Source organism: Leopardus geoffroyi, chromosome B2, assembly GCF_018350155.1.
Source record: "Leopardus geoffroyi isolate Oge1 chromosome B2, O.geoffroyi_Oge1_pat1.0, whole genome shotgun sequence".
In the NCBI taxonomy this organism is placed as follows: domain Eukaryota; kingdom Metazoa; phylum Chordata; class Mammalia; order Carnivora; family Felidae; genus Leopardus; species Leopardus geoffroyi.
In genome coordinates this window covers 119,459,337-119,482,205 of record NC_059332.1, presented here as the reverse complement: position 1 = coordinate 119,482,205, position 22,869 = coordinate 119,459,337, and positions in this window count along the sequence as shown.

The following is a 22,869-nucleotide window of genomic DNA, read 5'->3' as shown; positions in this document are numbered from 1 at the left end:
ACACTGATTGGCAGGAATAAATAAGGACTATCAGAAAGGAAATCATCCAGAAGTATAAGAAAAATGATAAACAGAAGCCAATCTCTATTTTCAATGTTGCTTTGAGACATCTTGGAAACCACAAGGCGCGCACACACACACACACACACACACACACACACCAAAACTAACCAACCAACCAGCCAACCAACCAATCAACCACCACCACCACCACCACCAAAAAACAAACAAAGGTAACCAAAATAGAGATGTTCATATAGGGGTCTGTGAAGATGGAGGGAAGGAATGACCCAGAAAGTCAATGCTGATGGAGTATCTTTCCCATAACAAGTAGCACGACTAAAATGGTTTACAAATAAAAACCTCCTACTCTACAACTATGGGAATGAGCTGTACCGACTGCCAGGTGGAGTTTCCATGGACCTCATTTGAGACTAAATCTTAAGAACTGGGAAGTCAGAGATGCATGGGGAATCACATAAATAAGCCTCATTGACAATTTCCAACATGGCTCCCCATAAATAAATCTTATCCCAGCATATAGAACGATCTTTTAGTCTGTCATGTAACTTCTACCTGTGTTCCTCCATAAACGAATCTCAATATAGCATCCAGAGGGATCCTTTGAAAACTTAAATCAGATAATAACAATCCCATTCGAAACCCATTGTGACTTCTCATCTTACTCAAACCCAAAGCCAAAGCCTTACCAGAGCTTATAAAGTCCTCTGTGACATGACCCTAATAACCTCTCTGAAGCGCTTCCCACCCTTCCTAACATTCTAGTAACATTGGTATGCTTGCTGTTCCTCAAACACATGTGGCTTTAGGGCCTTTATTTCAGCTGTTCTCTCTAATTGGAATTCATTTGTCCCAGATACCAGAAACGCTGGTGACTTCTCCAATGTTGTCTCTTCTTAAATTTACATTTTCAATAAGGCCTTCCCTGGCCAATCTATTGTACTCCTCTTGCATCCTGGCATTCTACATTACCCCTTCTTGTCTTTTTACTACATAGCATTTAAAACCATCTGACACAACTATGCATTTCCCTTGTCTATTTACTCTACCTTTATTAGAATTATGCTCTATGCTTACTTCACTCCTGCATCCTTCGTGCTTTGAATAGTACATGGCACATAGTGGTTAATTCATAAAGATTTATTGAATACATCAATAAAATAAGAAATAGTACAGTTGTTGCACAGGGGAGACAAAAATTTATAAACAGACTTGTGAGTGATCCGCTAGAAAATTCTGCTAGGGGTAAATTTTGTAAGAAAATGCTTCTTCCCAAAACTCTAAAAAAAACCTGTTCAGCCTCCAGTTTTCTGAACCTTAAATTTCTTATCCATAAATTTAGAATCATAAAACACATATGTCATGGGAAACTGTGAAAACTAAATAAAATTAAGGAGCATGAAACACCAAGTATAGTTATTGGTATGTCTTCAGATGGAGAAGGGTGTCTTCAATATATATTGTCCCCCAGACCAGTTTTACTTACTGTCATCCAGGAAAACCCCAACATTATCTCAAGAACCAGACCTTGGACAGTATTACTCTTCTTCTAAGGGGGAAACAAGTCTACCTCACCCATCTACCCACCAACCAACCAAAAATAGTCTTTAGTAACAAGACAGTCTGGGGCTTCCTTTATGCTTCTCCAAGTTCTTTTTTTCCTCCCTCTTTTGAAAAATCAGCTAATCTTGTCCAAATTATAAAAAAAAAAATTATACAATTCTTTACAGTACATAACTTATGAATAGATGTTTGCAATCATTTCTTCATGATTATTTCCCCACTATCCTGCGTTTTGCATAAAGATGCTCACCCAAAGATCATCCGCTGGATTTCTTAAGTATGAAAGACAAAATGGCAATATGGCTATCTAAGATTTTGTGATGTTTCTAATCAACTTGGAGAGTGGAAAAGAACCACAGAAAGAAAATGTAAACATTATGTTAACCATCCTAATGAGTACCTACAGTAATACGCTGATGTCAGCAACACATAAGTGAAGTGATTTGGATTTTTAACCTTCCTTCCTGGCCTAAATGAATTGATCCTTGATATGTGAGATGTGTGCTCTATTTCCACGTATGGAAACAGTTTTCATCTTTCAGCATTCTCTGAGCCCTGATATTTTCAATCCCATGTTCTGGGTTTGGCTCTGGGAAGAGCACTTCAACAGAGTTATCATTTCTATGGAATATCAGAGGTTTATTGTTTTAAACTCTGGAGCAAATTTTAGCAGCTGTGTTTCATTAAGAGCCCTATCCCAAAACAGTGTTCAACTCTGGAAACATTTAATCTTTCCCTCTTTTCTTACTTTACCACTAAGGAGGAAACCTCAAGCTTCATGTGATAATCTTTTTTTTTTTTTTTTTTCTAAATATATGTCTTTGATCAGCTTCTTTGACCTCAATAAGATCACCTTCATGGGTGGCTTGATAATGAGGTGTGATGGAAAAGTGTAGTCCCAAGCATGTGAAACATCTGGCTTGTCCATGGATTTATCCTTACTCCTCTGTTGTGAGGCCTGCTGGCTGCCATTTTGTTTGTTTGGTACTTGAGTTCAGAAAGTCAACAGAAATGTTATACAGCAAAGACATAAAGAAAACACAACCTTGGGAAAGGATTACTGTTGATCTTTGGCATGAAAAACCAATTAAAACTCTATTTTTAAACTAATTTTATGCCTTATACAAGTAATCCGTTGGCATTGTAAGAATATTTCCTAATGGCCAAGGATTTATGGGATGGGAAAACATGATCATTAGATCAAAGTCAGAAGAAGCAGGGTGATATGCCAAGTGAAATTGTGCCAGAGTTTTTCTTTGGTATAATTATACTCAAATAATTATGCATCTGATTCCCTTAAAGAAATCCTTTTCTTTTATATTCCTGGTCTCTTCCCACTTCAGCCTTTGTCCTCCATACTTCTCATGCTACCCAAAAGCCTACTTCCCTGTTTCCATTTTCTTCACTAAAAGAAGAAACTGAGTACCTGCTTCTTAAATTGCTTTTCTTAAATCATTTTATTACCGGCCCACTTTTTGCCCCTCGCAGGAAGTAAAAATATTGTACTTGATCAAGAGTTGGAAAAATATTGGAAAATATCTATTGGAAAAATATTGGAAAAATATCGAACTATTCTTGGCTGCTGTTATTTGGGAATTCTTCTTATTTCTTCCGCTGTCACTTAGAGGGCAAATCAAATCTTTTGGGGGAAGTAGTATATCCCCAATAATTGTACTTAGTTATTTGGAATGCAGGATTTACAAAGCATTCTGCCTCCTCTTCAAGGACATTTTACTTTCTTTGTGACTCAGAAGTTTTGAGTATCTGGGTCTCATAGAGAAATAAATTAATGTCAAACAAACTCATAATAACATCAGCAGATAATTCCTGCTTTGCCACCAGCTCTGTGAATCTGAGCAGTTTAGTTAAGATTTCTAGGCCTTGAGGGGCGCCTGGGTGGCTCAGTGGGTTAAGCGGCCAACTTTGGCTCAGGTCATGATCTCACAGTCTGTGGGTTCGAGCCCTGCATCGGGTTCTGTGCTGACAGCTCAGAGCCTGGAGCCTGCTTTGGATTCGGTGTCTCCCTCTCTCTCTCTCTCTCTCTCTCTCTCTCTCTCTCTCCCAAAAATGAATAAACATTAAAAAAAATTAAAAAAAAAGATTTCTAGGCTTTGACTTTAAAATAAGAACTTTTGACTATATATCTAAAGTCATGCTGAGTTCCAATCTATATAATTCTGAATACAGAGAAACAGATCAGTTATGGAAGAAAAGAGGCTTCAACTGATTATATGGCGCTTTCAAAATGTATTCTTTTCTAATTTGTGACATGCAACCTCTCAATCATATCTGAATTTTTCCCCTTGGGAGAAACTAGAGTAACAGTATTGACTTCAGAGGGGTTTCCCTTCCTGCTTGTACCCTCAGATAATGTTTAAATAATATAAGATGCAGTTGACAATCCAAGACCTTAAAGGCAAGGGAAAAAGTAAATTAGGATATAAAAAATAATATTACATTTTGCAGTATGTCGGAAAAAAATTTATTAAGTCACATGGGTCCAGTGTTCTCATATTGCCCTTTTCTTTGATAGGAAATTCTTGGTAAGAAATATGTTGTAGGAAAAATTCCTCTCTAACTGACATGTCAGTGCATCGGAATTTTATTTCCTAAAGAATTCCACAGAGAAGGCAATGTGTGGGGGCTGCTGTGTGTGGCAGAAGCTGTAATACCATTTATCTCAGAGAACCTTCTCAGACACACAATGATAGAAGAGCACTGAGGTGGGTCTCACAAGAAGTTATAAACAACTACCAGGAGTTAAGAAGACTGACCAAAGCTAACGACTTGAGATGGGTGCGTGGTCATACCTTTGGCCTTTTCCTTGGCAATTCTTCAATCAAGGTCAGATACTTGTGGAAAAAGAATCCACTTTACAGATGACTCCGAGAACCCACCAAGTGACATAATAGTAAGGGTCATCCTATTGTGTATCTGTGTTTCAGTTTCTCTGATTTCTTATTCATTTCATAAAAATTCCTGCCCATTACAGCTTTTGGGTCATTTGGCTCAGTTTGCTGCCTTGCATGACATCTGCATCTTGTAAACTTTTCCTAGTTGTATATTTTCAGTTTAAACGTGTTCGTGACAGTTTTACTGTCACAAAATGAACTTGTTTGTGCTAGCGTTTGCCAATTCACAGATGTCTTATTTATAGGATACAAGAGGGCTTTTTTCTTCATTTATAATACACAGAATCATGAGCCTTCACAGTCTTAAAATTCTCCTTATCCATAAAAGCTATGAGAATAGCACTGATCCAAGATACAACAAACTTCGGTCAAAATCCAGAACAATGGAGTTCAGTGAATGTTTAGAAAGGGAATTCTACTGCCCAAATCTATTTCTTAAACCTCCAGTTATTTTAATAATTTGAGTGGCTTTGTGGCTTGGGCACTGCATGTTCCTCTTACAGTTTGCTGAGATATATTCTACATTATTGCTTTTACTGGAAGCTCATTATCAAATAGTATAACAGGGAAGGGGCTTATTTTCAGTGGAGTAAAAGATCCGTGTTTATTTGCATAAGAAATGCATCCATTGATTAAATGGGGCACATTTGTTTACAGTACTGTAATACCAAGCACTGTTGGTTCTGAGGGTACCATAATAATCAATTCAGGCATGATCCTCGCTTTCCTTAGTCACAGACAAGAATTATGTGGACAATTATAATACAATATGTAAACTACTAGTATTAGGCAGTGCCTAGAAGGGGTGCCCAACCTAAACTATGAGGTGGGAAAAGGCTTCCCTGAAGGTCCAAAATCTGTGTTGAGTCCTGGAAAGTGATCTGATGGGAACCCAGTGTTCTATGTACTGCTGTGTAACGATCTACCCCAAGACTTAGAGCCTTTAGGCAGCCATTTTGTTATATGTTACAACTTTATGGGTAAGGAATTTGGGCAGGGTTTGACAGGGAGATTCCTGTGCTCTATGTGATATTCATGCCATGTGTTCCAAGCCCTGTCACAACTGGAGCACTTTTTTTTTTTTTTTTTTTTTTTTTGCATAGTGGCTCAAGGCTCACAGAGTAAGGCCCTAAGAAACTGAGATGGAATCAGTAAGATGTTCCCTGACCAAAGTTCATCTGCCCTGTAGCATCACTTCTTCAGCATTATGTTGTTTCCCAATGAGTTAGAGGGAAAGTCCTTATTCAAGGGGGAAAGGTACACAGGTGATGAATAAAAGGAGGCAAGGCTCTTTGGGGAGCCATTTATGGAGACCAGCTACCTCAGCAGGTGATGGGGAAAAGAGGAGAAACTGAGTCTCAGGCAAGGAAAACATGGCTCTATTGAGGAATTAGAGAGCTTAGCTGTTCTACACTCTGTGACAATGAAATACATGATATGATATTTGCCTCCTTTATCTTTATCCAGTATGAATTACACTTGTCATTTGGGAGTTAGTATTGGTAAGATTTTTCTGAATATATCTAGCCATTTTTTTTCTCCTAAGAAGCCTACACAGTTTCCTATTTCCCAGAGGGTGGAAGAAACCACGAAAGTCACTGGCCATGATTTGTTGCCATTTGACCCTTGTCCTAATGGCTCAGAAATCTTTTAACTACTCAAACCCAGTATATCAAGCCAGGTTTAACCTGTAGAACAAATATTTTCTGTTATGACATGAAAGAACTGTTTAGCCTATGAATTAGTACTAACTGGTCTCTGTCATTTTCCCATATCACCTTTTTTCATAGTATGAAGCCCTTTTCTTAATTTGAGGCAAGCCTCTAATCTTATCCATTTATTCTGCTGATTGAGCTCTTCTCTATTCCTCCTGGTAATCGGGGCCAAGAGAAAACTGGTTAAAGGTCAGAAAAAGCTGAGGGGGACACCTTCCTAATACCAAGACTTTTAAAAATAAGGCAAACCTGGGGCACCTGGGTGGATCAGTTGGTTGAGTGTCTGACTTCAGCTCAGGTCATGATCTCACAGTTCGTGGGTCCAAGCCCTGCGTCGGGCTCTGTGCTGACAGCTTGGAGACTGGAGCCTGCTTTGGATTCTGTGTGGGTGCGTCTCTCTCTGCCTCTCCCCCACTCGTGCTCTGTCTCTCTCTGTCTCTAAAAAATGAATAAATATTGAAAAAATAAAAAAAAAATAAGGCAAACCTAACCTGTAATAATTCATATGAGATCACCTATTTTTATTTCTAATGAAAATGAAGTCAGGGTATTACCTTCATGTTTAATTTTTTGAGTTTTTAATTTAGGTATAAAGGCACCCTTTACCACATATTTTAGGGCTTCAAGGCAAGCAATTTATAGGTTACAAAATAAAACTATAACCATTTGATTATGCCACAAATGGCTTAAAGACAGAGACAAGTTTTTTTTCCCCTCTTCCTCGGCTGGGTGGACCTCTATTTGAGTTGCTTACACATTAAATCCACACTTTATATAGGAAATAACTTCTCACCTGATAGGCCAACCATTTTTCTGTTTTTTTTTTTTTAAGTTTAAAAAGAATATAAAATTTTGAGATCTGGAGGACATCTTTACTCACCTGTGTTTCAAATACTTAGCAGAGTATTCCTGTGAAACTGTGCATCTGAACATCAATTTCTTTTCTTCTATGTTAGAAAAAAAGTGCTTGCAATTCCTTTGTAAAAATATCATCATATCTGTCATAATGACTTTGGTGGAGTCTGAAGAGCTGGTGGAGAGAAGGACCACTGTAAGTTTCCCAGTAGGGGAGAGAAAGGAGGATATCTTAGGAACTTACCTGCCTAATGTTCAACTTGAAGTTTGAATGGATGTGACTAAACTTGTCTTCTTTCCATTCCTTCTAATCTTTGTCAACACTTCCTATACTCATGTATGCCAGGGCTGAATTGGTATTTTTTCGGAAATTAAGAAGGGGTCCAGTTTCATGTCTGGTTTGCCATATTGCAGACAACAGATGTATTGTGTGAATGCAGAAGTCCATGGATGGAGATGGCTTTGAGAGTGTGAACCTTCTGGACATTTGCAAAAATCTTGGGGCAGGGTTTGGACTTCTAGGCTTAATGTATAAGCCAATCTTATTAAGGTCTTAATGGGGTGGGAGAGTCACCTGACACCTTTGTTAAATGAAAATGGAGATAATAATATAAACTGTATGAGACCAAAAAATGAAAGTAGTATTATATTTGTAATACAATTTCAATATGTGATTTCTATTCTTATCTATAATGGATTTACAAAAAAGAAAGAGAAAAACATCATTATGAAGAATGGCACATTTCTACAAAGAAAAATACTAGGTATGACAGACCCATTAGGAGTTAGTCCCCTTATTTGATAAACAATATTTTAAATGTAATTAGACACAATACTCTTTCTGTTAGTTAAGAACAGCCCTAACCAGTGTCATCAATCTTCTGTATATGTTAATGAATATTATTTTACATGTAGGTGTCAAGATGAAATGCCTAATATGAAAATAGGGCACCTGGAAAAACTATGAAATTACATTTAATAGGAAGAGAGTCTTTTTTTTCTTCTTATTTTTTTGAGCAGAGAAACAGTCCAATGGAACTTTGGGTGGGCAATATATTTAAGCCATATATATCAATGCATCTATATTAAGATATTTATCTTCTAGCTGATTATTGTCAAATTTGACAGACATGGTTAGAAAATAACGATAGTATCTTGGTCAAAGTCATTTTTCACTGTAGTTAAGAAAATAAAATGCCCATAATATTTTGATTGTAGAATAACAGTATTAGTACAATATACTGACCACTAGATGGAGACAAGCCCTCCTAACTTCACCTATGATCGCTTTCTTATAGTGAGTAGAAACCAGAAACAAAGGAGTTAGGTTAGTGCAGTACTGGATGTTCAAAATCATAACAGATATAATGGGTTTCAATTACCCCAGGTCTCAGGAGCTGTTGAATCAGAGGAATGTTTACACAAATATTTTCTACTATTATTAGAAGTAACTTCCAAACTAATGATGACTATTATAAAGGTGGGTCCCTTTTCTTTTAATAAATAATTGTATCAAAATCTCCAGAATTCACTGTTTTTGTTTGTTTGTTTTGAGGTTTTGTCAGATTGTTTTTGGTTAAACATCAGAAGTAGTTGTTCAATCACTATATTTATTAAAAGAACATTGGCTTTTCAAATTTCAAACAATTGTGTGCTTTGATGTAAACATAAAGAGAATATTTAGGAAAAAATTGACATGAATTCATACCCGGGTTTTTAAGTGATATTTATCACACAACTAAAATACATTTAATAAAATCAAGATTGTGTTCACTACTTTACATTCTAGAATCATCCTTTGCCCTCCCCTAATGAGCACTCTATCTAGTGGTCCTCAGATTTGCTTCACTTGGTTTTGTAAAACTCTGTACACTCGTACATTTTAAAGACAATATCTACATTTTTTCATTATTTTTGAAGGATGAGATTTCCAGTGTATTGTAAAAAGTAAATAAAAATTAAAAAATAAAATAAAAGTTTTAGGATACTATTATATTAGTCTTTTAATATTCCAGTGGGATCTAAGGTTATAGCCAGATGATTCTCACCATCACCCATGCTCAAGCCTTTCCTATTAATGTTAATGTTCTTTTTCTCCCCTTAAACTCGTGTTTTTCCCCACCAAATATCCTAAAATATTTCATGCTTGGAATCATTAAATACTCTGCCACATTTTTTGGCACAAAAATATTAAATTTTCTATGCATTTGTTATTTGTTTTTTATCTGAACCTTATCTAAATAGAACACAAACTTCATATGGATAGAAATTTCTTTTCTGTTTTGTCACTGCTGACTTCCTAGCACTTGAGACAAGGCCTAATAAGTGTTGACTAAATTTTTTGAATAAATGAAAGTGAAATTTAAAAGTTTTTAACTTTTCTATGACCATGAGACTCTATGTTTTAAATATTTTGTCTAGATTGAGTTCTCATGACAGTTATTATCAATATACAATTTTTAAAATGAGGGGCGCCTGGGTGGCGCAGTCGGTTAAGCGTCCGACTTCAGCCAGGTCACGATCTCGCAGTCCGTGAGTTCGAGCCCCATGTCAGGCTCTGGGCTGATGGCTCAGAGCCTGGAGCCTGTTTCCGATTCTGTGTCTCCCTCTCTCTGCCCCTCCCCCGTTCATGCTCTGTCTCTCTCTGTCCCAAAAATAAATAAATAAACGTTGAAAAAAAAAATTAAAAAAAAAAAATAAAAATAAAATGATATAAAACACACTAAAATGTTGCTAATTATTAAGACAAAAAGTGAAATGTTAGACATGCAGTTTTCAGGGTGCCTGGGTGGCTCAGTCTGTTAAGCATCTGACTTCAGCTCAGGTCATGATCTCACAGTCTGTGAGTTCGAGCCCCGAGTCAGTCTCTGTGCTGACAGCTCAGAGCCTAGAGACTGCTTTGGATTCTGTGTCTCCTTCTCTCTCTGGCTCTCCCCTACTTGCACTCTGTCTCTGTCTCTCTCTCTCAAAAAATAAATAAATATTTTTAAAAAACTTTAAAAGAAAGAAATGCAGTTCTTAGTGAGATGAATGAGACTTTTCTTATTTTTAGTAAGTCACCTATCCCTGGGGGAATATTAATTTTTGCTAGAATGAGAGAGAGTTCAGTTTCAATTCTGTTTTATTTAAAAATTTTCATAGATGTGAACTAAAAAAAAAACGTAATCACGTGAATAAAACACGAAGGGGACTTTTGGACCACTAGCATTCACTTGTTGAACTCCTGACTTAAGTGCCAAATATCACATTGTTATCAGTCATTGAAAGAGTTTTAATACTCCATCAGTTAATATATTTATTGGGTTCTTCTTCAGTTTTGCTGGAAGTTGAGTATTAAAACTACCTGACTGGCAATATAATGTCACCCAAAAATATTACTGGTCCAAAGTGTCCTCCTGTTTCATGTCCTTGAAGTATGCATCCCCGTGGGTGTGTGTTTATTTTATCAAATGAAAAGGAAGGGGGCAATAGATAGAAAAGGTGGTAGAGTTCGGATCTCACTTCCATTAAGACACTTTCTTGGGTCCTCAGGTAGGTCATTTTGAGGAAAGGGTGCAAAGTGAACTAAAGACCTAAAAATGTACTGTCTCAAAACTGTGCCTCCCACTATTTACTAAGTTTTTGCATCAGCCCGCATTATCCCAATTTAAGGGTCACCGTCCTACGTTACCATTTAGTTCTTGTGTGATGCCTGATTCACACTACTCTGAACTGATAGAGCTCAAGCACCATAATGCCCTATCTAACAATACTGGAAACTGCGGCAGTGGAAATAACCCACAATAATGATATATGAGCAGTGCCTATTGGGCCACTAAATGAACTATTAGACTGAGCACCAAATCATGTTGCATTTATCAGAACAACACAATCTTTCCACTTGATGGGGACAGCTAGTCACAGGCGAATCCAGGGACAGTTGTGTTTTCCAACAGATATTTTAACCACTTGAGCCAGAACAGTATATTTACTTGTTATAATTACAAGCACTAGAGTTTATTGAAAAGTCACCATGATTGTGCAATTAAATGCCTTATTTCTAGTTTCCATAGCAATCAAACCTGAGGAGACAGATAGTGTTCTCTGAATTTGCAAATGACAAATATGAGGATGAAAGTTGTTGAATAACTTGTCCAAGGTCACATGGGTAGTAACAGATGGCACAATGGCCACATGACGAACAGATATAACAATATCTACTCCAAGTAGTAACAGTAATAATAGGAGTAGCAAGTAACATTTACTAAGCATTTACTATTATTAAGCTCTACAACATTCCAACTGGTGAGCCTCAGTGATGGAGTACCCAAAAGCCTTGTTCTTTGAATCATATCAGCAGCAAGGAAATAACACTTGAAACCCTTTTGTTTAAAATCATACACTTTGAGGGGCGCCTGGGTGGCTCAGCTGGTTGAACCTCTGACTTCGGCTCAGGTCACGATCTTGAAGTTCGTGGGTTTAAGCCCCACATCAGGCTCTGTGCTGGCAGCTTGGAGCCTGGAGCCTGCTTTGCATTCTGTCTGTCTGTCTGTCTCTCTCTCTCTCTCTCGCTCTCTCTCTCTCTCTCTCTCTCAAAACTAAATAAATAAAGCTTTAAAGAAAGTGCTAAAAAATAAGACAAAATCATACACTTTGAGAAACTTGTTTGTTTGAAATAGTATAAAAACTACAAGATAAAAACAAACCAGCCTTAAACTGGAACGTATCAGAATGCCACCTATATTAAAACAGTCCTGCTTAAAGCTAGGAGCCAATCAGAATTGCTCCCTATGTTCGATAGAGTTTTTTAAAATCTGTGCCTGTCTAGAATTGGTGTTTTCAGGTTTTGTGTAGAGAGGTGTTTCTGAACACGGATCTCCTTTGCCCGGCAAGTTTAATAAAATTGGCTTTGTTTTTTAGAATCATATGGCACTCTAAATCAAACATTTTTTTGAGCATTTTATTTTTTAATGGTTTTAAAAATATTTATCTTTTTTTTTTTTTTTTTTAATTTTTTTTTTTCAACGTTTATTTATTTTTGGGACAGAGAGAGACAGAGCATGAACGGGGGAGGGGCAGAGAGAGAGGGAGACACAGAATCGGAAACAGGCTCCAGGCTCCGAGCCATCAGCCCAGAGCCTGACGCGGGGCTCGAACTCCCGGACCGCGAGATCGTGACCTGGCTGAAGTCGGACGCTTAACCGACTGCGCCACCCAGGCGCCCCAAAAATATTTATCTTTGAGAGAGAGAGAGCACGAGTTGGGGGGAGAGGCAGAGAGACAGGAGGACAGAGGATCCATCCAAAGCGGGCTCTGCACTGACAGCAGAGAGCCTGATGCAGGGCTTGAACCCACAGATTGTGAGATCATGACCTGAGCTGAAGTCCGACACTCAACCAACTAAACCACCCAGGCATTTTAGATGCCAACACATTTCATCCTTACAATCATTTTGATCTTCATCTTACAGTTGAGAAAATTGAGGCACAGAGAGGTTAATAAACTTACTTAAGGCCACACAGGAAATAGAAATACCAAGATTCAATCCAGGTTGCCTGAGTTCAGAGCCCATCTTCTTAAAATTTTTTTAAATCTTTATTTATTTTTGAGAGAGAGACAGAGTGTGAGCAGGGGAGGAGCAGAGAGAGAGGGAGACACAGAATCCGAAGCAGGCTCCAGGCCCTGAGCTGTCAGCACAGAGCCCCACGCTGGGCTCGAACCCATGAACCATGAGATCATGACCTGAACCAAAGTCGGACGCTCAACTGACTGACCCACCCAGGCGCCCCACAGCCCATTGAAAAACCTCTCCCTGAGCAGAAGCTATAGGGAATAACTGAAAGATGGAAAGCAAATAGGAGTGAAGCAATATTACGCAGGCCCTGGGAACAGACCTAGAAAGGGGGGATGGGAAGGAGACAGAGGCAGGGGCAACTCTTAGGGTAATTAGCTGGATACAGTAGCAGCAGCATCTAGGCAATAAAACTGGTAAATGACTTCTTGGACGTTCAGGATGTTCTGCATCCTAGAGGCACCAGTATGTGGGAGCTTGGGTTTGAGGAATGGGGCAGAACTCTGAGTGGTTGGCAAGACGTAGGAGAAGTGATCTGTACTCACACACAGAAGACCAGCTGCTGATGTATTCAGTGCAGTGGCACCTGTCTCTTCCAGGACATCTCTGCAAATAGGCCGCTGCACAAATTCCAGCAGCTCGTCATTACCGTCAACTGCTCCTTGGGTCATGCAGACACACACAGCAGAGAGTCTAACCAGAAATTTCGGCCATGAAATTGACAGCACAATCAAGAATCAATGAACATTTAAGAACACAGTGAAATGGAGGCCACAGATTTGTGTAACCAAATAATTTACACCTGAAAACTGAGAATTCTACAAGTCAACATGTAGCACATAGAATAAATAATTAAACAGATTGTGAACATTAAAAATCTGATCATAGAAATTAAAATTTAACAGTCAGTACTGGTAGATAAAACGAAACTGGCCATGTGTTAATAATTATTAAAGATAAGTTAATGGCAGATCCACAGGTCTCATTATAATATTTTTTCTATTGTAATATGCTTGAAATCTTGCATGATAAGAGACTAAAAATTATATGTTAAAAAAGCTAAATAAAAAAATCAACATGATGAAAGATCAAGCCAAGGGTTTCTTATAGAACATACCCTAGAAGGTAAAGAAGATGAAACTTATTTCGTTTCTTAAGCAAAATTAAAATGGGGGCGCCTGGGTGGCTCAGTTGGGTAGGCCACCGACTTCGGCTCATGATCTCACAGCTCGCGAGTTCAAGCCCTGAGTCCGGCTCTGTGCTGACAGCTCAGAGCCTGAAGCTACTTCAGATTCTCTGTCTCTCCTCTCTCTACCCCTCCCCTGCTCACACTCTGTGTCTCTCTGTCTCTCAATAATAAATAAACGTTAAATTTTTTTTAATTTAAAAAAAAGAAAAATTAAATGACATGAAAGGTAGATCTAGAAGTTATGACATCATCTTATAGAAGTTACAGAAGAGTAGTGGGTTACAACATGCATAGAAGTAATGAAACCGCAGGTTGAAAGGGATACCAGATATATGACAGTGTTAATATCAAACACAAATGGAGAACAGACCTGAAAATTTCCTGAGCAGACAAAGCCAGTTAGCCATACAAGCAAAGCTTAATTTAGTTTATGTTACAAGACAAGTGAAGTCAACTTGACCTGGGTCGCCTCTTGGTTATGCTTTTGAAAATCATAAACAAAACTTAAATAGTTAACCAACATTGATATGAGGTCACCACTAACCAATCCCTTTCCATTTAAGAAAATTCTTATATTGTAACCAACCACTAAAAAAATAAACACTCACTGCCTTCCTACTATATAAGCTGCTTTATTTATAACAATACACCTCCAAGCTTCATTCCATGTTTTGGTTTGAGTGCTTCTGGTTTGCAAACTGTCTTTTATTCATAAAAATTGCTGTTTTTAACTAATAAAAGTAAAAATTAATAAAAAATAAAAATAAATTAAAAAATTAAAAAAACTAATAAAATTTACTGTCCTTTACTAATAAAATCTCTACTTAAGTGATTTGTTGGTTTCACTTCTGTTTTTTTCATAAGTTTTTGACAATAGATAAGTAGGTAGAGCTAGCTAGCTAGCTAGCTAGATAGGTAGATAAACTACCAGTGACACCAAAATTCCTTATGTGGACATCACATAGTGAAATTTCTAATGACAAGAGTAAGTGGCAGAGGCAGAAATCAAAAATGTGTCAAATTCAAAAGTATTCTTTCCACCATACTACATACAAAGCTAGGTCTCTAGATTTCTGTGCTAGTATTTCTTCTTTGTAAGCTACTGTAAGAATATATGCCAAAACACAGGTTCACAAGTTGTGGAAAGTACCATAAAAACCTGTAAATAAAAAGGATTAAAGTAATTTGAAGTTCAAGAGCACTAAATTATAAAATTTCTATTGAAAACAAACAAACAATAAATGTCCAGATTTAAGTTCTCTAAATTATGTTTTTTTGTAAAGTTTTTAAGTGAGTTTTTAAAAATTTAAATGTATGCTATTTCTGGCATTTTTAATAAAAATACATTTTTCACACTCCCATTTTCTGTTATGCTTATCCTTATTTTCTATTATTCTGTTACTAAAGGCCTCTATCACATAGACATAACCCAAAGAGTTATGTCTAAATATGTTATTTTCTAAATGGGTTTTATTTCCTCATTTACATAAATTATGATTTAAAGATTGCTTTAGCTTAACTAGGCAGTGCATCCCTTATTGTTAGAAACCATGTTTGGGTTGTTTCTTTGTTTGTTTCATTTTTTGATTGCAAATGCCCAAAGACAGTGCCTGATTATTTTCCACTGCCAATGGATTCTAACTCACGGGTTTTTTTCTCTGCTCTATCATCCCATTCAAGTGGTTAATTGTCAACAGATACATATGAAATATTGGAGAAGCATAACAGGACATTACCATTAAGGCAAACATTTTATCATTTCATATGGATCATTCCCCCTCAAGTCCTTTCTCTTATATGTAAGGTTTTTTTAATATCAATTTTTCATAAGACAGGGAATAAATAGTAATTGTCTTAACACTTTGCGTATTATTACCAATGATTTATCAGAAATGTAAATATATATAGTTTTAAATTTTTACTATATTCTTGGTTGTCTCTATAATGGTACTATCCTTAACTCTGGAACAAGAAACCAAGGGAAAAAAAAACAAACATGTATCACCTGTGGAAGCAAAACTATTATATAAAATGGTGACAGAGTGAGGAATAGAGGAAATAAAATCAAAATCCTCCTCTTAAAATGAGTCTGAGAATAAAACTGCTAGTGAGTGACTGTTTAAAAGGAAAGTTAGACTTTTAAATGAATTTATTAGTATATAAGAGTGCTTGGAAAATAGATGAACTTTTAATTCAAGAAGCTAGAAAAAGAACAAAAAAGAACCTAAAGAAGGAAGAAAGGATGTTATAGATGGAAAAGCAGAAATCCATGAAATGACAACAAAGAACTAATAGAAAGATCAGTAACTAAATTGTTATTTTTTTGTTTTGTTTTGTTTTGTTTTGAGAGAGAGAAAAAAAAGGTGCAGAGGGGAGGGGAAGAGGAAGAGGGAGAGAGAGAATCTTAAGCAGGTTCCCCACCCAGCGATGAGCCCAACACAGGGCGGTGAGATCATGACCTGAGCCTAAATCAAGAGTCAGGCACTCAATAGACTGAACCACCCAGGCATCCCTGTTTGTTTGTTTTAAGTGGGCTCAATGCCCAGTGTGGAGGCCAGTGTGGGGCTTGAACTCATGACCCTGATATCAAGATCTGAGCTGGAATCAAGAATTGGATGTTTAGCCGACTGAACCACCCAGGGGCCCCTGGTTTTTATTTTCTTTTCAAATTTTTGTTTAAATTCTAGTTAGTTAACAAAAAGTGTAGTACTGGTTTCAGAAGTAGAATTTAGTGATTTATCACTTATATATAACACCCAGTGCTCAACACAAGTGTCCTTTTTTATACCCATATGGCAAATTTTTTATCTGATGGATATAGTAAAAAGAAAAGACATAAATAAATAACATAAATAAAATAGACATAAATATAGATCCAATGCAAACTTAAAAATCATTTGTGCATGGTAATAACAATATTTGTTCCATATATTTAAACAATTAAATGAATTGCCAATAATTGTGCTAAAAAGAAATAGAATAAAACAAAGAAAATAACTACTAACCCTTGGCATGATTATAGCAATTGTTTCAGTATTTTAGGGGATTCTGACCCTTCTCTCCAAATATGGGCTGAAAAATTTTAGAAGTAAGTTTTATAAAACATTCAAAGAATGCATAACCTCTACTATGTGAAGACTGTAAAAGGAATGGAAATTGCAACTGGTTCTGTTAGATTAATATATATTAATACCAAAGCCAAACAAAGATAGTACAAGAAAAGCCATTTATGAAGACAAACTTCTTTGTGAATTTAGAGATGAAAATTTAAATTTTTTTTTTTAACGTTTACTTATTTTTGGAACAGAGAGAGACAGAGCATGAACGGGGGAGGGGCAGAGAGAGAGAGGGAGACACAGAATCGGAAGCAGGCTCCAGGCTCTGAGCCATCAGCCCAGAGCCTGACGTGGGGCTCGAACTCACGGACCGCGAGATCGTGACCTGAGCTGAAGTCGGACGCTTAACCGACTGAGCCACTCAGGCGCCCCGAGAGATGAAAATTTAAATGAAGTACTAAAAAATGAAGTATGACGTTTATTAAGGACCTATCTTAGTAGGCTGAAAAAGAAACATTATATGATCAACTTAATACTATTAAAAGAAAATTTAAGAGAATATCTTTATGACCTTAGGATGGGTAATGAGTTCGCTATGGATAAATTGTAGTATATTAATTTTAAAAACATCTATTCAGGAAACAAAAATACCTATGAACAAAGTTTTCACAAATCTACATTTTGGAGTGGATATTAATAATGCTGATACCTGACAAAGAATAACTATATAGAAATAATGAATAACTCCCATAAATCCAGCAAAATCCAGCAATGGGTTGGAATAGAAACTGAAATCTCATAAACATGGCAAAGATGCCAGAAAACAAAGAAATTCACGCTTGCAAACCACACTTGAGATTAACAAAAATTATACCTATTATTGGTAATAACTTGTGTTGCGAAGGTTTGGAGCCTGGTAGAAGGTGTAAATTGTTACATCCATTTTGAAATATGGCAATATCAAACAGAATTGAAATCTAGAGAATCTGTGGTATATGTGCTCAAAGAGACATGTATGAAAATGTCCAGAGTGTCATGAGTAATAGCAAAAAGAAAAAAAAAAAAAAGAAAAAGAAAAACATTGGGCAGATAAATTGTGGAAAAATCTTGCAAATAGATATGGTACACAATGAAAGTGCATGAACTACAGCTGTACATATCAACTTGACTGAGTCTCCCCACAATATTAATGGAAGAAAGGACATGACTGAAGGATGCATAAAGCATGATACCATTTCTGTAAAATCTTAAAACCTGCCAAACAACTCTGGACATTGTGTTGTCATGGTGTAAACATGCTTGAGAATGATAACCAACTTCAGGTTGATGCTTATCTCTGGGAAGGCAGAGAATGAAGGAAATGCCATAAGATTGAGAGAGGTGGTCAGGGAACGTCAGTCATATTTGTAATGAGCTGTTTCTTAACAAAAAACATGTAAAGTTGAGGCAAGTGTGATAAACTTTGTAACTTGATGGAGGTTGGTAGATGGATCTTGGTTCCAGACACTTGCTATGGTACTATCTTACTTGATATATATTTGAAATATTTCATGATAACCAAAGCAAATGCATTAAAAACATAAGAAACTGGAAACAATTCTTAAAAAGAAAGAGCCTGGGTAAGGGTGGAGTTGGATTAAAATACTTAACGTCCTGTTCTAAAAACCTGACACCCGCATTTTAAAGAAAATCACATTCTTACACTCAATCTTTTGGCTAAAAGTCTAGGTCTGTTTTCCCCGACTTGCTGAATTTTTCCAAATGGGCTCTTTCAGCAGTAATGATTCTGGAGTCTTAGGGTAGCAGGCTTTAGACAACGTGATCATTAAGAAAAGGTGAAATTGAGAAGTCAGAAGAAAAGATTTCACTAGATTCAAATCAAAGTTGGGATACATATGAAGGAACAAACAAGCCATATATACATACATTTTGTGTGACTGGGGGGAATAGTTTGTACTGATTTTTTTTTTTTTTTTTTAGCTGTTTCTGGAGGAGACTTGAAAAAGAACTCTTTATAGTCTCTTTTGAGCATTTTGTTTTCTTCTTTTCTGGGCATGGTTAACAAATTAAAAAGCCCATTTCCTCTCCACAGCTGTGCGTCATTACCTCGGGGACTATTATGGGAACAAATTCTAAAGGAGTTCCTTTTGCTGTCTAGCACCAAGAGCTTTTGACATAAACAAGCCTGCAACCTCCCCAATTGTTCCTGCTGGCGACTCGGACTGTCCTGCCAGCGGACTGGGGTGCATTCCCTGATAGCAGATCCCTGACCTATGAAGTAATGTTGCCCTGAAGATACTGGATTCAAGGACAGGTCTGAAGTAAATTTAGTGCATTTGCTTGCTGACGAGGTCCTGAAGAGGTCATGGCTGTAGCATCCTGGAGTTATGGGAGATTGGATTGTTTGAGGGGATTGTATTTTAAACTCATAAATATTTGTTAATTTTTACTATTTTCATGAAAATGAGCAACTAAAACTAATGGTTTTTTTTTTTTTTGAACATCGATATTTTCCAGTAGGAAAAATTACATGTTTTAAAGTTCTGAATTCCTAAACAGCCAAAGTGGGCACGTTTTAGCAAAGATCCATACGTGAAATGAGAACTTTCTAAAGATTGTTTAAGGTTAACAATGCAATAATGAAGTTAGTTGTTGCTGGCTTTTTTTATACTGTACTAAGATAACTAGCTGGGACTTCAAACATTTAAATTTGCTTTGTTTGCTAGACATCCTCACCTTATCAGAAAACAATTTATTCAAGACTAATTTGGAGAATTGAGAAAGTAAGATTTTGGGAAATGGGACAAAGGTAGGGACATTATAATTCTGTTGTATATAACCATTTATCTGCTTCAGAGGCAAACAGAATGATGTGGGTGCTTCAATGTATCTGAGATGTGTCTAGCTTGGGGAGAATGAACTTGATTGTGTTTAAAAGTTAACAAATCATAGGGGCTCCTTCTAAATGACTTGGAGCAATAAAAGGATGAGGGTAAATGGTGTTGGCATACGGTCATCTCCAGCTGAGATCAGTCATCTCATGGAGCTCTGGACTTTTAGAGTTGGAGGAGTTTTTAATATTAATAAGGAACTGTAGCTCATACAGATTAATGGACTTGGGGAAAGCCACACATCATGGAGACATCATGATAGTCTAGGTATCTTTTTTTTTTTTAAGACTTTATTTTTTAAAACCAGTTTTAAGTTCACAGTGAAATTGAGAGGATTTGTACAGAGATTTTCTATGTACTTCCTGTCCCCACACAGCCATAGCCTCCTCTATTATGAACATGCTCTGCTAGAGTGGTATTTATTTTACAATTGATGAAGCTATATTGACACATCATGATCACCCAAAGTCCATAGTTTACCTTAGGGTTTTTTCTTGGTGCTATACATTCAATGGGTTTGGACAAGTATATAATGACATATATCCATCATTATGATGTCATACAGACTATTGTCACTGCTCTGACTATTCACCTCAACCCCCTCAGCCAACACTTGATGACCATTGATCTTGTTATTGTCTCCACAGTTTTGCTATTTCCAAAATGTCATATGGTGGGAATAATACAGTATGTATCCTTTTTAGATTGGCTTTTTCACTTAGTGATGTGCATTTTAAGTGTCCTCAATGTCTTTTCATGGCTTGATGGCATGAAGAGCTGAACAATATTCCACTGTTGGGATGTAACACAGTTTACCCATTCACCTACTGAACTATATCTTGGTTGCTTCCAACTTTTGGCAATTATGAATAAATCTTGTATAAAACAACTGCGTATAGGTTTTGTTTTGTGGAGGTCAGCTTTCAGCTCTTTGGAGAAATACCACGGGATTATGTGGCAAGAGTATGTTTATTTTATTTTTTTTAAACACATTGTCTCCCAAAGTGGCTGTTTCATTTTGCATTCCCATAGCAAATGAGAGTTCCTGTTGCTCTACATCCCCTCCAGCATGTGGTGTTGTCTGTGTTCTGGACTTTGGCCATTCTACTAGATGTGTAATGGCATCTCATTGTCGTTTTCATTAGCATTACTCTGATAACATGATGCAGAGCCCCTTTTCCCACACTTGTCCTCTGTGTATCTTTCTTGATGAGGTGTCTGTTAAGGTCTTTGGCCCATTTTTAAATCAGGTTTTTATTGTTGAATTTCAGTTCTTTATATATGTTGGATAACAGTCCGTTATCAGATGAGTCTTTCACACACATTTTCTCCCAGTCTGTGATTTGTCTCTCATTCCCTTATTGTCTTGTGTAGAATGGAAGTTTAATTTAATGAAATCCAACTTGTCAATTGCTTCTTTCATGGAGCATGCCTTTAGGGTTGTATCTAAAGAGTCATTGCTCATATTCAAGGTCATCTAGGTTTTCTCCTCTGTTATCCTCTAGGAATGTACAGTTTTGCATTTTACATTTATGTCTATGATTCATTTTAAGTTAGTTTTTGTGAAGGGTATAGGGTCTGTGTCTAGATTTTTTTTTTTTTTTTTTTTTTGCATGTGGATATCCAGTTGTTCCAGCACCATTTGTTGAAAAGATCATCTTAGTTCCATTGTATTGCCTTTGTTTCTTTGTTTCTTTCAAAGATCAGTTGACTATATTTATGTGGGTCTGTTTCTGGGATCTCTATTCTCATACACTGATCTGTTTGTCTGTTGTTTCTCCAATACCACATTGTCTTGATTATTGTAGCTTTATAGAAAATCTTGAAGTCAGAGAGTGTCCATCCTCCAACTTTGTCCTTGTCCTTCAATAATATGTTGGCTACTCTGGGTCTCTTGCCTTTCCATATAAACTTTAGAATCTTTGTTGATATCCATAAAATAATCTTCTGAGATCTGGGTTGGGATTGCATTGAATCTGTAATTAAGTTGAGAAGACTTAATATCTTGACAATATTGAGTCTTCTTACCTACGAACATGAACTATCTCTCCATTTACTTAGTTCTTTAATTATTCATAGTCTCAGCCTATTTAATGTGTTAATTTCTTTTGTGTCCCAGTCATGCCTTGATTTAATGATCCTTTCAACCTGAGGCTATAAATAATACTCTATTAAAGAGATCTTCCACTCTTCTAGAGTCAATCTGAGAGCTACTTTATCCAATCTTCCAAATTCTTGGGGCACCTGGGTGGCTCAGTCAGTTGAGTGTCCTACCTCGGCTCAGGTCATGATCTCATAGCTCATGAGTTCCAGCCCTGCATCAGGCTCTGTGCTGACAGCTCAGAGCCTAGAGCCTGCTTTGGATTCTGTGTCTTCCTCTCTCTCTGCCTTTCCTTCACTCGCACTCTATCTCTCTCTCTAAAAAGATAAACATTAAAAAAATTTTTTTTAAACTTACAAATTCTTAGCAAGTTAGTTGAATAAACTTTTGTTTAGAGATTCAATATAAAAGCTATTATGCTCTGTGTTGAAGGTAAAACAAAATAAAACATTGTTTCTCAAGAAGCTAAGCTTGACAGTATAGATAAGAAACCTGTAGAAATCTACCCAAACATTTTTAGGGGTATTGTGCTCAGGAGATATTTGGGGCTTGATTTTTCCCATTTCATCTTACAATAAACAAAGTTATTACAGCTGATCTACAGTGGGATTTTTATCTGAATGAGCACTGTGCTCACAATTACATTATCCCAAGAAATATTACCTGATATATATGAAGGAAGGGTTTTATAATTGATGGCATCCTGGCTTTGGCTATGGTACTCTTCTTAATATCTTGTTTGACTTAATAACCACTGTTGGTGTCTATATTAAATGGCTTATCCTACACAAATATAAACCTAAATAGTTCTGGATATACATTATCATTGTTTGTTTGTTTTTTAGTGTGTGTGTGAGTGTTCCCCCACTGTCTTCGGCAGAACTCTGTTCCAAATTAAGATAGACTTCTGACTAATCATTTGGAAACGGCCTTCTATTTGCCAAAGGTTTATTCAGACTCTTTTATTGCAATATTACCACTTCCATTTTTTTCTCTCTAATCCATATTTTGAGAA